The sequence below is a fragment of the Anabrus simplex genome, chromosome 1, assembly GCF_040414725.1.
Source record: "Anabrus simplex isolate iqAnaSimp1 chromosome 1, ASM4041472v1, whole genome shotgun sequence".
Classification (NCBI taxonomy): Eukaryota; Metazoa; Arthropoda; class Insecta; order Orthoptera; family Tettigoniidae; genus Anabrus; species Anabrus simplex.
In genome coordinates, this window is record NC_090265.1 from 504,845,374 (window position 1) to 504,858,640 (window position 13,267).

Sequence of the window (13,267 nt, forward strand, 5' to 3'; positions counted from 1 at the left end):
AACAAATCGAGTTGCTTTTCTTTGGATTTTTCCCAGTTCCTGAATCAAGTAATCCTGGTGAGGGTCCCATACACTGGAACCATACTCTAGCTGGGGTCTCACCAGAGACAAATATGCTCTCTCCTTTACATCCTTACTACAACCCCTAAATTCTCTCATAACCATGTGCAGAGATATGTACCCTTTATTTACAATCATATTTATGTGATTACCCCTATGAAGATCTTTCCTTATATTTTTACCTAGGTATTTACAATGATCCCCAAGGGGAACTTTCACCCCATCAACGCAGAAATTAAAACTGAGAGGACCTTTCCTATTTGTGAAACTCACAACCTGACTTTTATCCCCGTTTATCATCATACCATTGCTTACTGTCCATCTCACAACATTATCGAGGTCATTTTGCAGTTGCTCACAATCTTGTAACTTATTTATTACTCTGTACAGAATAACATCATCTGCGAAAAGCCTTATCTCTGATTCCACTTCTTTACACATATCATTGATATATATATAAGAAAATATATATGTCCAAAAAAACTGCCTTGAAGAATTCCCCTCTTAATATTTACAGGGTCAGATAAAGCTTCACCTACTCTAATTCTATGAGTTATATTTTCTAGAAACAGAGCCACCCATTCAGTCACTCTTTTGTCAAGTCCATTTGCATTCATTTTTGCCAGTAGTCTCCCATGATCTACCCTATCAAATGCTTTAGACAGGTCAATCGCGATACAGTCCAATTGACCTCCTGAATCCGGGATATCTGCCATATCTTGCTGGAATCCTACAAGTTTGGCTTCAGTGGAATAACCTTTCCTAAACCCAAACTGCCTTCTATCAAACCAGTTATTTTGCAAACATGTCTTATATAATCAGAAAGAATGCTTTCCCAAAGCTTACATACAATGCATGTCAAACTGACTGGCCTGTAATGTCCAGCTTTATGTCTATCACCCTTTCCTTTATATACAGGGGCTACTATAGCAACTCTCCATTCATTTGGTAAAGTTCCTTCATGGAAACAATAGTCAAACTTGTACTTCAGATTGGTACTATATCCCAACCCATTGTATTTAGTATATCCCCAGAAATCTCATCAATTGCTTTTCTAGTTTTCAACTTTTGTATCTTAATGTAAATATCATTGCTGTCATAGGTAAATTTTAATACTTCTTTAGTATTAGTCACCTCCTCTATCTGGACATTATCCTTGTAACCAACAATCTTTACATACTGCTGACTGAATACTTCTGCCTTTTGAAGGTCCTCGCATACACACTCCCCTTGTTCATTAATTATTCCTGGAATGTCCTTCTTGGAACCTGTTTCTGCCTTAAAGTACATATACATACTCTTCCATTTTTCACTAAAATTAGTGTGGCCACCAATTATGCTTGCCATCATGTTATCCTTAGCTGACTTCTTTGCTAGATTCAATTTCCTAGTAAGTTCCTTCAATTTCTCCTTACTTCCACAGCCATTTCTAACTCTGTTTCCTTCCAACCAGCACCTCCTTCTTAGTCTCTTTACTTCTCTGTTATAATATAGTGGATCTTTACCATTCCTTACCACCTTTAAAGGTACAAACCTATTTTCACATTCCTCAACAATTGCTTTAAACCTATCCCAGAGTCTGTTTACATTTTTATTTACCGTTTTCTGCCGATCATAGTTACTTATTAAAAACTCCCTCATGCCTGTTTTATCAGCCATATGGTACTGCCTAACAGTCCTAATTTTAATCTCTTCCTTTCTTTCACATTTATTTTTAATTACCACAAAACAGCTTCATGATCACTAATACCGTCTATTACTTCGGTTTCTCTATAGATCTCATGTGGTTTTAGCAGCACCACATCCAGAATATTCTTCCCTCTAGTTGGTTCCATCACTTTCTGAATCAGCTGCCCTTTCCATATTAACTTATTTGCCATTTGTTGGTCATGCTTCCTGTCATTTGAATTACCTTCCCAATTGACATTTGGTAAATTGAGATCACCCGCTACGATCACGTTCCTTTCCTTATCGTCTCCCGCATAGCTGATTACCTATCAAATAATTCTGAATCAGCATCTGCGCTACCCTTTCCTGGTCTGTACACTCCAAAGACATCAAGTTGCCTATTAACTTTAGAAATGAGGCTTACCCCTAGAATTCCGTGCTTGTCATCTTTAACTTTTCCGTAGCTTACAAATTCTTCTTTCACGAGAATGAATACTCCCCCTCCTACCATTCCGATCCTATCTCTATGATACACCCCCCCGGTTCCGTGAGAAAATTTCTGCATCCATTTGCCTTATTTTTCTTCCCTACTGGCATCACTTTAATCATGAAAAGGCCAATTTTAAACCATACACAGTGCACCTATTTCTATGTTCCAGGATATTTGAATCTAGGCTTTTAGCACAATCTACCATTAAGACTAAGTCGTCGGCATAGGCCAAACAGCTTACTAAATTTCCACCGAACTAAATCCCTCCCTGTCTCCTTATACCTCTCAGTAGATGATCCATGTAAACTATGAACCCCCCACGGCACTTAACGCCCTTGAAAGGGCTTTGGTCTACCTAGCGATCGCTGCTCAGCCCGAAGGCCTGCAGATTACGAGAGGCCGTGTGGTCAGCACGACGCATCCTCTCGGCCGTTATTCTGGGCTTTCGAGACCGGGGCCGCCATCTCACCGGCAGATAGCTTCTCAATTCTAATCACGTAGGCTGAGTGGACCTCGAACCAGCCCTCAGGTCGAGAGGAAAATCCCTGACCTGGCCGGTAATCGAAGCTGGGGCCTCTACCCCTACACAACGGGGCCGGCATGGAAACTATGTACAACAGAGGTGAAATATTACAGCATTGTCTAACTTCTGCAGGTACCTTGAACCAAGAACTCATTCCATCTTAATTCTCACTGCAGCCCATTTATCAACATATATTATATTATTGCTTTTAACAATTTCCCCTTATTCCCATAATCTCCCAGTACGGTTACTGTCTTTCCCCTCGGTACTCTGTCATATGCCTTCTCTAGATCTACGAATCATAAACATGACCTATTCCTGTCGTAACATTTTCAATTACCTGGAGCATATTGAAAATCTGATCCTGGCAGCTTCTCTGGTGTCTGAAAACTGAACAACATTTAAATAGAAATTATGTAAAAATTCTGGCGGCAGGAAAGTTAAAATTATTTGAATTACTGTCTCACAGTTATTACTAAACGGAGTGGTCACTCGTATTAACGAGCCAAGCTCTGAGCCCAGAAGGCGAGTGTGCTCGTGCCCCATTGTCAGCTGTCCTGAGAATGGTTTTCTGTGGTTTTCCATTTTCACTTCCTGGCAAATACCGACCCAGTTCATATTCATAGATCACAGGAGATTCCTTCCACCTTCTTACCCAAGTTTATTCATCGTTCATTTAATATCCACAAGGTACCGAATTGAGGTTGGCGTCAGGAAGGGCATCGGTACGTAAAAACCTGCCATATAATCTCACTTCAACTCCAACCCCATATCAGGAGAAGTGACTAAGGGGTCATGCAGTTAGTGAAAATTTTGGAGTGGAAACTACGCAGATAGAGGAAGGTAAAAAAATATATGCACAAGACCTGACCACTACTCCTGCATTTGAAAGTAGAGGAGAATAGTTTGTACCATTACCATATAAGAGTTGGCAAATGTTTCTGAATGATTCCTTTTTCAAAAAAACAGGTGAAAGGGAATCGTTTCATTACTTGATACTTTAACTTCTCACAATATTTTTTTTTTCATTTCTATTTTAGTGGTCACAAAAATCTGAGAGTATCTCCGTTCAAATTTAATATTTTCTCACAATATTTTCATTTCTATCTTAGTGGTCACAAAAATCTGAGAGTATTTCCGTTCAAATCCAATATTTTCTCAATTTGAATGCTCCTTCAGGAGAAATAAATAATTGAGCTTGAATTCTAGGTTATGACACAATGAAATTAAAACTTGGTAAAGACCATCACCTAGAAAAGGAATGCCATGTAGTGAAGGAGTTCGAAACAAATCAGAACATCATCATGTGTGACACAACCAGATATTTATAACCATGTCAAATGGCATATTACGGGGAACAGACATTGAATTGTAGTTACTGATTTTCTCCACTTAATCGTTACCACAGTGCTCGTTTAGAGGAGCAATATGTTACACGTTAACAGAATCTTTCGCCATGGCAATAATTAATAGATTGAGTCTACTGCCATAACGTTCTGGAACGTTCTGTTTTTAATAAGACATTTTACTAACCCATAATACAACACTATGCACCAGACGTCGTTAACTTTTTATTTTCCAGACTTTCTAAGTAGTGTTCTTAGCTGGACGCTCGCCTTCTGTGGTCAAGGTTGTGGGATAGAATGCCGTCAGAATTAACTGACATGTTCGCATTGCTGAAATTTGAAAATAAAAAAACCTATATCTTCAGATTTGTTGATATGCTAGAAATTTTAGATAAAAGCTATAGCATTCAGAAAGTATTTAAACACAATTATCATAAATCGTTCGCCGTGTTTTTGCTTGAAATATAAGGTTCACTCTATATGTGAAGTTCCTCATAGTTAATTTTGGACACCCACTAAAGGTGAATATCATAAACTAAGTTCCCAAAGTATTTAGTAGTAGCTTGTCCTTTATATGATCTAAATTTTCCGTCCCTTTTCTTCTCGGCAATTTTGGGATGGTAATACTTCTTTCTCTCTATAACCACTTGATCCACTATTCTTTTTTCTTCAAACATTGACATATTTTCTTTCATATTCGATCATAGAATGATGCGCCTACCAGTCCCATTGCTGAGCGTAAAATATCATTCACAGCTACGAAGATGAGCCTAAGCCTGAGACAATTCTCGTTTGCTTTTCTGAGGCAAAACTGCAATCCCTCATGGAGCATTATTTGCGAAATAGAAGATGAAGGTATGCCCACAGCACAACTGCAGTCTCCACACATGAGTGCCACATCCAGCTTTTTAATTTTGATTTCCCGCTTATGGAAGAATATCAAGAAATGGACTGAATAACTATGAATTCATCAGACGACGAAAAATGCACTCTATTAGCCTTGTCAGGACCTCTTAAATATTTGAAGCTCTCCTATAAGACTCAAGAATCGATACGAATGCTCCTGTTCTCTGGGAGGATGAGTTGACCGTTTCCGCTAGGGTAGTCGGCCTATTAGGGAATCATCATTTCTGAAATAACTGCGTACAGTGATACCTACAGGTCCTTGCAGATCTTTGGTTGAAAGATCAGCGCACTGACATTCGATTCAGACGATTGCGCATTAGATTCACATCCGGAGATTTTTAACTCGCGTGTAGGCTGGGTGTTTGTGTTTATCTTAGTACACTTATCCTCATTATTACAGAACTTATCACACTACCAACCACTACAGAAACACGCAGTAGTAAATTTTTTCCACGTGGAGTTGGCGTCAGGAAGGACATTCGTCCTTAAATCTGGGTTAAATCCACATCAAGTGACTGCACCAAGTATTAAGAAAAGACGAGGAAACAGAGGTAAGTTATATCTGTTTAGTTCCGCAGAGTTATTTATTAGTATTTAGCGTATGGCTTTTAGTGCCAGGAGTGTCTGAGGACATCTTCGGCTCGCCTGGTGTAGGTATTTCTATTTGAGCCTTTAGGCGACTTGCGCGTCTGGATGTGGTATGGCGATGATGATGATGGTGAGGTAGGGAGAGCGTGAAACGCGGTGTTTTTACGTAACCTACTCCTGTCGAATAACATCAGTCTGCTCGAAGCTTTACGTCCCCATCGACGGACGAATCACCATCAAGAGAGTCATATGCCCTCACTCCAGATGAGCACTGCGGAGAGGTTTGGAATTTAATATAGGCTTTTGGCACGCAGTCTAGTGATTAGAAATTGTATACCACCACCTCCCCTACTCTGCCGGCCAACATTCTGATGGTGGTGATGGTGAAAATGTTTTAGACCAACGGGACCATACAGACTTCAACGACTTAACGATAATGGCTACCAGGCGGGCTTTCAGCACAGTGGCTGGTCTTCATACTCCAATCTGGCAACCCTGAGGATACTTTTCTGTTGTTTACCATTTTCACACTAGGCAATTGATGGAGCTGCATATCATCTAAAGGTACGACCGCTTCCTTCGCAGTTCTAGCTATTTCCTATCCAGTTGTGGCCGTAAATACTTTGTATATCTGAGTTCGTGCGACCTTAAACCGCTAGGAAAAAGGATCGAAATGTATTCCGCGTACCTTGGAAATTCATTAAAATTATCTAATATTATTTCTGTTAAAATTTGACAAAATACTAGCAAACATTCGGTAGCATACATTCATTCCTCACCCATTCACTCCCCAATTATCCAGAGATTCACTTGTACCGTCTAGCGAAGTTCAGTCAGATTTCTTCATGAATGGATTTGGTAACGCAAGATCCATTTACAGTGAAGGATCTAAAGAAGGCAGATGCACAACAGGAGCTTGCGCAATCTAATGCAGTTAATGTTTGTATAGCAGGTGTAATAATGAATCTGATACTGTAATGAAAATCTCGTTAGCACTGCCTGTGTTGTGTGTTGTCGCTCAAAACTCGTATTCTCCTGGAGTTCGTAATCGTAGAGTGATTCCTAACACGTACAAAGAAGAATTTTTCCTTATTTTTTATATCTGGTCCTGTTTGCAGTTAAATTTCTTCTATAGGTTCGAACAAGTTAATTTATTTCAACATCTATCTTATTTTTAACCTCGTCTTAGAAAATATGACGTATCTAGTAATCGGGAGATAGCGGGTTCGAGTCCCACTGTCGGCAGCCCTGAAGATGGTTTTACGTGGTTTCCCATTTTCACACCAGGCAAATTGCGAGGCTGTACCTTAATTAAGGCCACGGCCACTTCCTTCCAATTCCTAGGAATATCCCACCGTCGCCATAAGACCTATCTGTGTCGGTGCGATGTAAAGCAAATATAAAATAAAATGTGAAAGTGCTGGAGGTATAAGCAATGCCAGTAATACCATTACGTACGTAACCAGTCGCTGTGTTGAATGGTGAAAGGAGTTGCCTACAGGTTCGTTTAGTGGATGTATTTCAGTAAGCTTAGCAGACCATGTGGCACGGTGAGGAAAAAAAGGGAAATTGCCTTATTCCTACTTGCCTGGAGATGGTTTTCAGTGGTTTCCCATTTTCACACCAGGAAAATGCCTGGGCCATACCTTGATTAAGGCCACGTGGCTATCTTCCCAGTCCTATCCATTTCCCAGCCTTGCGTTACCGAAAACCTTGTGTTAGTGCGACGTTAAGCAACTAGAAAAACCCCTACCTTTTCAGTGACGGCTAGGATATTCACGAGCCATTGGGAATCCGACCAGCGGTCGAGATGAAGACTCCAAAATAAATACATACATGTATACAATACAATCATACAGTGCAAACATACAAGGCCGATAGATAGTTTATGATTTGTTGGACTTTTCGCCAGGTTGAGTATCTCAGACGTTTAAGGCTTTGGCTTTCTTACCTCAAGTTGTGTGTTTCGATCCTGGCTCAGTCCGGTGGTATTTGAAGGTGCTCAAATACGTCAGCTCCGTGTCGGTAGATTTACCGGCACATAAAAGAACTCCCGGGTGACAAAATTCCGGCACCATGGTGTCTCCGAAAACCGCAACAGTAGTTAGTGGGAGGTAAAGCCAATAACATTATTATTGTTGGAATTTTCTTCTGTTTTGTTGGTACGGTATAAGATTGTGGCTATTCTTCTAAAAGTTAAATGAATAACATTGAGGGATTATTCAAACCAGGAACGGGTTAACATTGATTCCTCACTACATCAGTGCTCATCGACCACAAAGCACTCTCAGACTGGAACACATTCCCACATTTATGTTATCGCCTCCATTTATGTTGCATTCTTATAAACGTATTGGAAATATATTAATTGACAATTTTATTTATACAAAAAAGAACGGCGCCTTACATGTAAGATGACCTTGTAGGCCCAGGATGACAAAACAAAATATAACGTATAAGATATGAAACAATACATACATACATACATACTGTAACCGGAATGATTACATGCACGAGTCCATCCAGATGTTTCCAAAGCGCATGCGTGCTATCTTCGCTATATGTTCTTTGGACCACGTGATGGTATTCGGAAGTAGTAAATTTTTCCATCCAAAATCTTTGACCAATATGGAGGGAATAAATCTGTGGCTTGGTTCTAAAAGGGCCAATGTCATTTTTTTTATCGAAATTGAGATATTAACTGATACAAACGCGTTTTATCCTGGTTTGCAACATGTTAAATGGGCCAATGTCTCTGTTAAGTACTAAACGAACAGTTAACGTTTAATTTATAAGCCCTTGCAAATAATGTTAGATTACCAATAAAGATTAGAGACGTGGCAATTTTTAAAGAATACGATAGAAAAGATTAACGTTTAATAAGGTGACTTCCGCAAAGACAGTATAAAGTTATTTAACGTTAGTTGTTGAAAAAAATAATTGGAAAACTATAAGCACAACTTCAAATGCTCAAAGCTCGAAAACTGGTTTTTTGACATTGGCCCTTTTAGAACCAAGCCACAGAAATACGGCCATCAAGAAGAACTTAATTCTCCTCATTGTGTGAAATATCGTCTTCAGAACGTCGAGAAGTACTTCGTTCTCTTTATTGCGTTGAAGATCGTCTTTACAATACGTAGAGTTTTTACATTGTCAGAACGTCAAGAAGAACTTCGTTCTCTTTTCTGTGTGGAATATCGATTTTACAACACGAAGAGTTTGTACGGCGAAGTGTTTGTAAATTATTAATCATTCGAAGTTTCGAGAAGATTACGTTATGGAATAACGTCGTTACAACACGAAGTGTCTATTCACAGTTAGATGTTCGAAACCTCTAGAAGGTCGTCATAAAGGAGTGGAATAAATTTAAACATGTATTCACGAGTTCTATTTTTATTCGAGATAGCGGTGTATATCACATCGAATTGGACACTTGGATGAGTTGACTGCCAAATGTGGGGAAGTACATAATACTTAGTGTAAATATTCAGAGGTTTTGTTAATAAGACATATTCTTCTTGTGTTTCATGAACCATGATATGAATGTGTTGATTTTTGACGTATTATGGTCAAGATACATATTTTTTTTTCTTGTGCGAAGTGAGACATGTGCACGTCAATTGCTGACAGATCGTGAAGTTAAGTTTTTCTTTATGAGTTTCATCATGTGGAACGTGAGTGAGCTTAAGCACGCATAGTGGTAATGCGAAGTGGAAAACCGATACAACTAATCATTTCGATGAAGAAGTTATCTTGTGTTGAGGCGACTATGACTTTACTCATTATGTTATTCATGGGAGTACACATGGATCTTGTTCGAAGCGAGCGTTGTGTAAATAAGGTTAAGCGCAATTCTTTACATTGATTTCATCACGGCACGAGTTCATCTGGGATGAGGCATCATCTTATGATACGCAAGATTTACGTCGTCCTCATTTTTCCTTCACCTGGATTCGATATGAGTAGGAGTCCAAGGATGATCAACCAACCAGCAGCGTTTTCCAGCACCATTATGGAAGCTTAAGTTATGGAGGGGAGCTGAAGGATAACTCAGGTCGTGAAGGACTTCCAAAATGGCTAACCATGAGGTATGAATAGTGGAGACCGCCATGACCACATGGTGGGAGCAGAAGACCAAATGTGAGTTTGTATCATTCTACTTATTACTTATTCCTAAAGTGAAATCATATCGGATTAAGTCGCCACAGATTCCAGCATAACAGTTGATTAGCCTACATGATGATAGTGGTATGAACTAAAATTGAGATGTTGATGTCAATTATATTTTCCAACAAAGTTCTCAATGGGTGTACTTCAGTGACAGTACAATGTAAATTTATTTTTAATATGCTAAGTAACATATATTTTCGAAGTACGTGTAGAAGTGATATCAGTGATTTAACCATGTTTGATTCTGTTTTCTTAAGGTAAATACGATGTAATAAATCATATAGTTTAAATGTATTTAATTATAGTGAATAAAACTAGTGAACTATTAAACTATACATTTGGGTGACAGTATGTGATAACAAAATGAGGGACTTACTGGACATATGATAAAAAGGAAGTGAAACCACATTTAAATGTAAAACCTATGTTTTATTTGATGGCGTGGTAAATTTATTAATTCCATTCTATTATTTTTTTACAACGCTTATGCCATAGCGTAGATGTCAGTTATGTGCAATGCAATGCTGGATTTGTGAGGCAATGTAATTTTCTTTTTGTTATTGTTCTTATTTGCTTTTCATTATATATATATATTTGTATTCTTGGATGTTGTTCTTTTCTTTCCAATTTAAACTATAACCCCTCTTTGTGTATCTACCATACTATGCACTCGTTATCCTATTTTAACCCCAATCGACCCTAGACTTCGTGTTTACCCATATTCCCAAATCCTTTTAGGGTATAATACACAAATACAAACTCTGTCGGTAGATGTTTTATACAGTAATTTTCAATGATTAGTAGAATAATTTAAAATTGTGGATAAGTGATTGTGCAAATTCCTCAGTTTTCAAAATACTTTCGCTTCCTGATACAATAAAACCTCCCTTGTTAATTCCTGTCTACAAAATACGAAGCATGACAGAACAAGTTGTGGCATTGCCGTACAGGATGCCCCAAAATTCCGTTAACATTTGACGAGGAAATACTTCACGGAATATTGGAGGTAGGGAGCTAATAACTGACACACATAATTTGCATGACATGGGGTTTTATTGACACTAAAATAAAGTACACAAAATGACCAACAGATGGCGCTGGACAGCAACACGTCAGGCAAATGGCCACACGTGTTTGACATGACATGTTTGATACCAACAACGAGTATCCAACAGCCCAACAGATGGTTCTGGACAGCAACAGGTCAGTGATGCCGCATGAGGCCCGTGTACTGTATAAAAGGTGCTGTCGTGAGAGAGGGCGTCAGATGCACCTGCAATGGCGTCATGTTGACGTTATCAGAAAAGGCACTGTTAGTGAAGTTTTAGTGTACTTTATTTTGGTGTCAATAAAACCCCATGTCATGCCAATCGTGTGTGTCAATTATTACGTCTGTATCTCTAATATTCCGTGATGTATTGCCTTGTCAAATTTTAACGGACTTTTGGGTCACTCTGTATCTAAAGAGTATGATAATGTGGGTCATAAGCATATTAGATAGAAGATGCTTGTTCCGTACATGTATGTCTCCTAATATGCGAAATCTAATCCTAGATTTCATACAAGGCAGTAGTGTTCATATCTCATCTCGAAAGGGCTAGCACAAGGCTCACCTTTATCTCCTGCTCTCTTAAGTCTCGCCATTGATGATACAATTAAGGAGTTAACTGAGCCGCAAATACCGCAAGAACTAGGTTTCATAATTCACCCTAAATTGGGAGGCCTGTCAGCCTTTAGCCTTCGCTGATGATATTGTGGTTATTAGAAGAGATGAATTATCGACTCAGATGATTATTAATTATGCCGTTAAAACCTTGGCTTCAGTGGGTTTAAAAGTCAATCCTTCGAAATGTAACACTAGAAATGGGACTGCTACGAACGGTACTCTCAACTTACCTTATGGAAGACGGTAAGGCTATCAAGAATCTGAGCTAAATTTTCAGATAATAAATGACAAATCATTCAAATTTTAAACCATATTGTAATTTAAAACCTTTGACATGATCTATTCTACTACAACCTGTTTAGTAATTAATCATTGAAATTAGTTTTTTGACCAAATATAATAGAAACGACACCTGTTGAGAAAATACCAAATACATTTCAGATGATGTGGACAAATTAATTAGTTAGTCAGTTAAAGAAATGTTATCGCACAACTGTCCAAATTATATGCTGTATGCGCCCAGAAGTTGTAGGGGATCAGTCATCATTAGAGATTCTGGGAAATTAATTTACAACATTCCAAAGAGATTGTTGCAAATACAGTGTGATCATTTGCATTGAAGTCGTAATTTGTGTGGTGAAACTGAAACTTTTTAAAGAATTCGTAATGATGAGGGTATAATGTCACAATCCGGACGCCAGCTAAGAAAACAACTCAAGCGAAAAGACCTTGACTCATGGAGTCGTCTCCCCACTAAGGTAAAAGTATGGATGTATACGGGAATGATACTTGGAGCTATTCTTCGATTAGCAATAGATAAGGTTATTTTCTTCGGAATGGACAACTACGGTGAAGATAGCTGAAACACTGCTGCGGTGAGAATCGTTTCAAGAAGAACATCGACTGCTAATCGCTGCCTTTTTCCAGCGTGTGAAGGGGTTGAAACGCTGCGTCTGGGTTACTGCCCTAAAGGCGAACAAATGAGAAACATTCGGCATCATACGGTTTGGACTCGTATCGCTTCAGCTTAGAGAAGGCGAAGCTAGAAGTTTATGAAGAGGTCATTGATGGTGGAAGATGGCTGCAATAAACGATTGGATATAACATTTAATAGGCATCCATAGAAAGCTGTAGGCGTGCTCAGTTCTCCCCGAAGGACATGGGTTCGAATCCCCGACAAGAAGTCGTAAAATCTAAGAAACGAGATTTTCACTTCCGGAGTTGCATATGGCCCTGAGGTTCACTCAGCCTACACCAAAAATTAGTACCAGGTTCATTTCTGGGGGAAAAGGCGGCCTGGCGTAGAGCTAACCACTCGACCCCATCAAGTGCCGAGGTTACGGATAGTGGAAGTCTTTACCTTCCACCACTCCAAGGGCCTTCATGGCCTGTACGGAGATGAAAGAAAGCTGTGTTTCTCGGCCCAACCATTCGGTTTGAAAATAATGTTCAGCGGGCTATTGAAGTTGATGAGAAGCGGGCCTCTTACCTCCCATGTATTTCTCACTTCAGTCAGAGGTATATCGCAGCTGATTATACATGGGAGATAAGGGATCTCCTTTTCGATGCATGCAGTTACATGTCAAGCATTAGTCAGAACGGTTAGTGAGTGACGTGATTAATTGGAGGTTCTCACCACCAGAGGCCACGAAAGGGCTGTTCACAAAGGATACTCGTACGTGGTGGAACGCTGCTTCCGGTCGTGGAAAGTTCGTGGCTCTACGGCGCAATCGAGTGGATTTCGCCGAGTTATCAGAATTTGAAAGGTGGTGCATTATTGGCATGTGCGACGCTGGATGGTCGAATCAACGACGACTACTACAGTAAAATTATTTTTATTCCTTACTCTA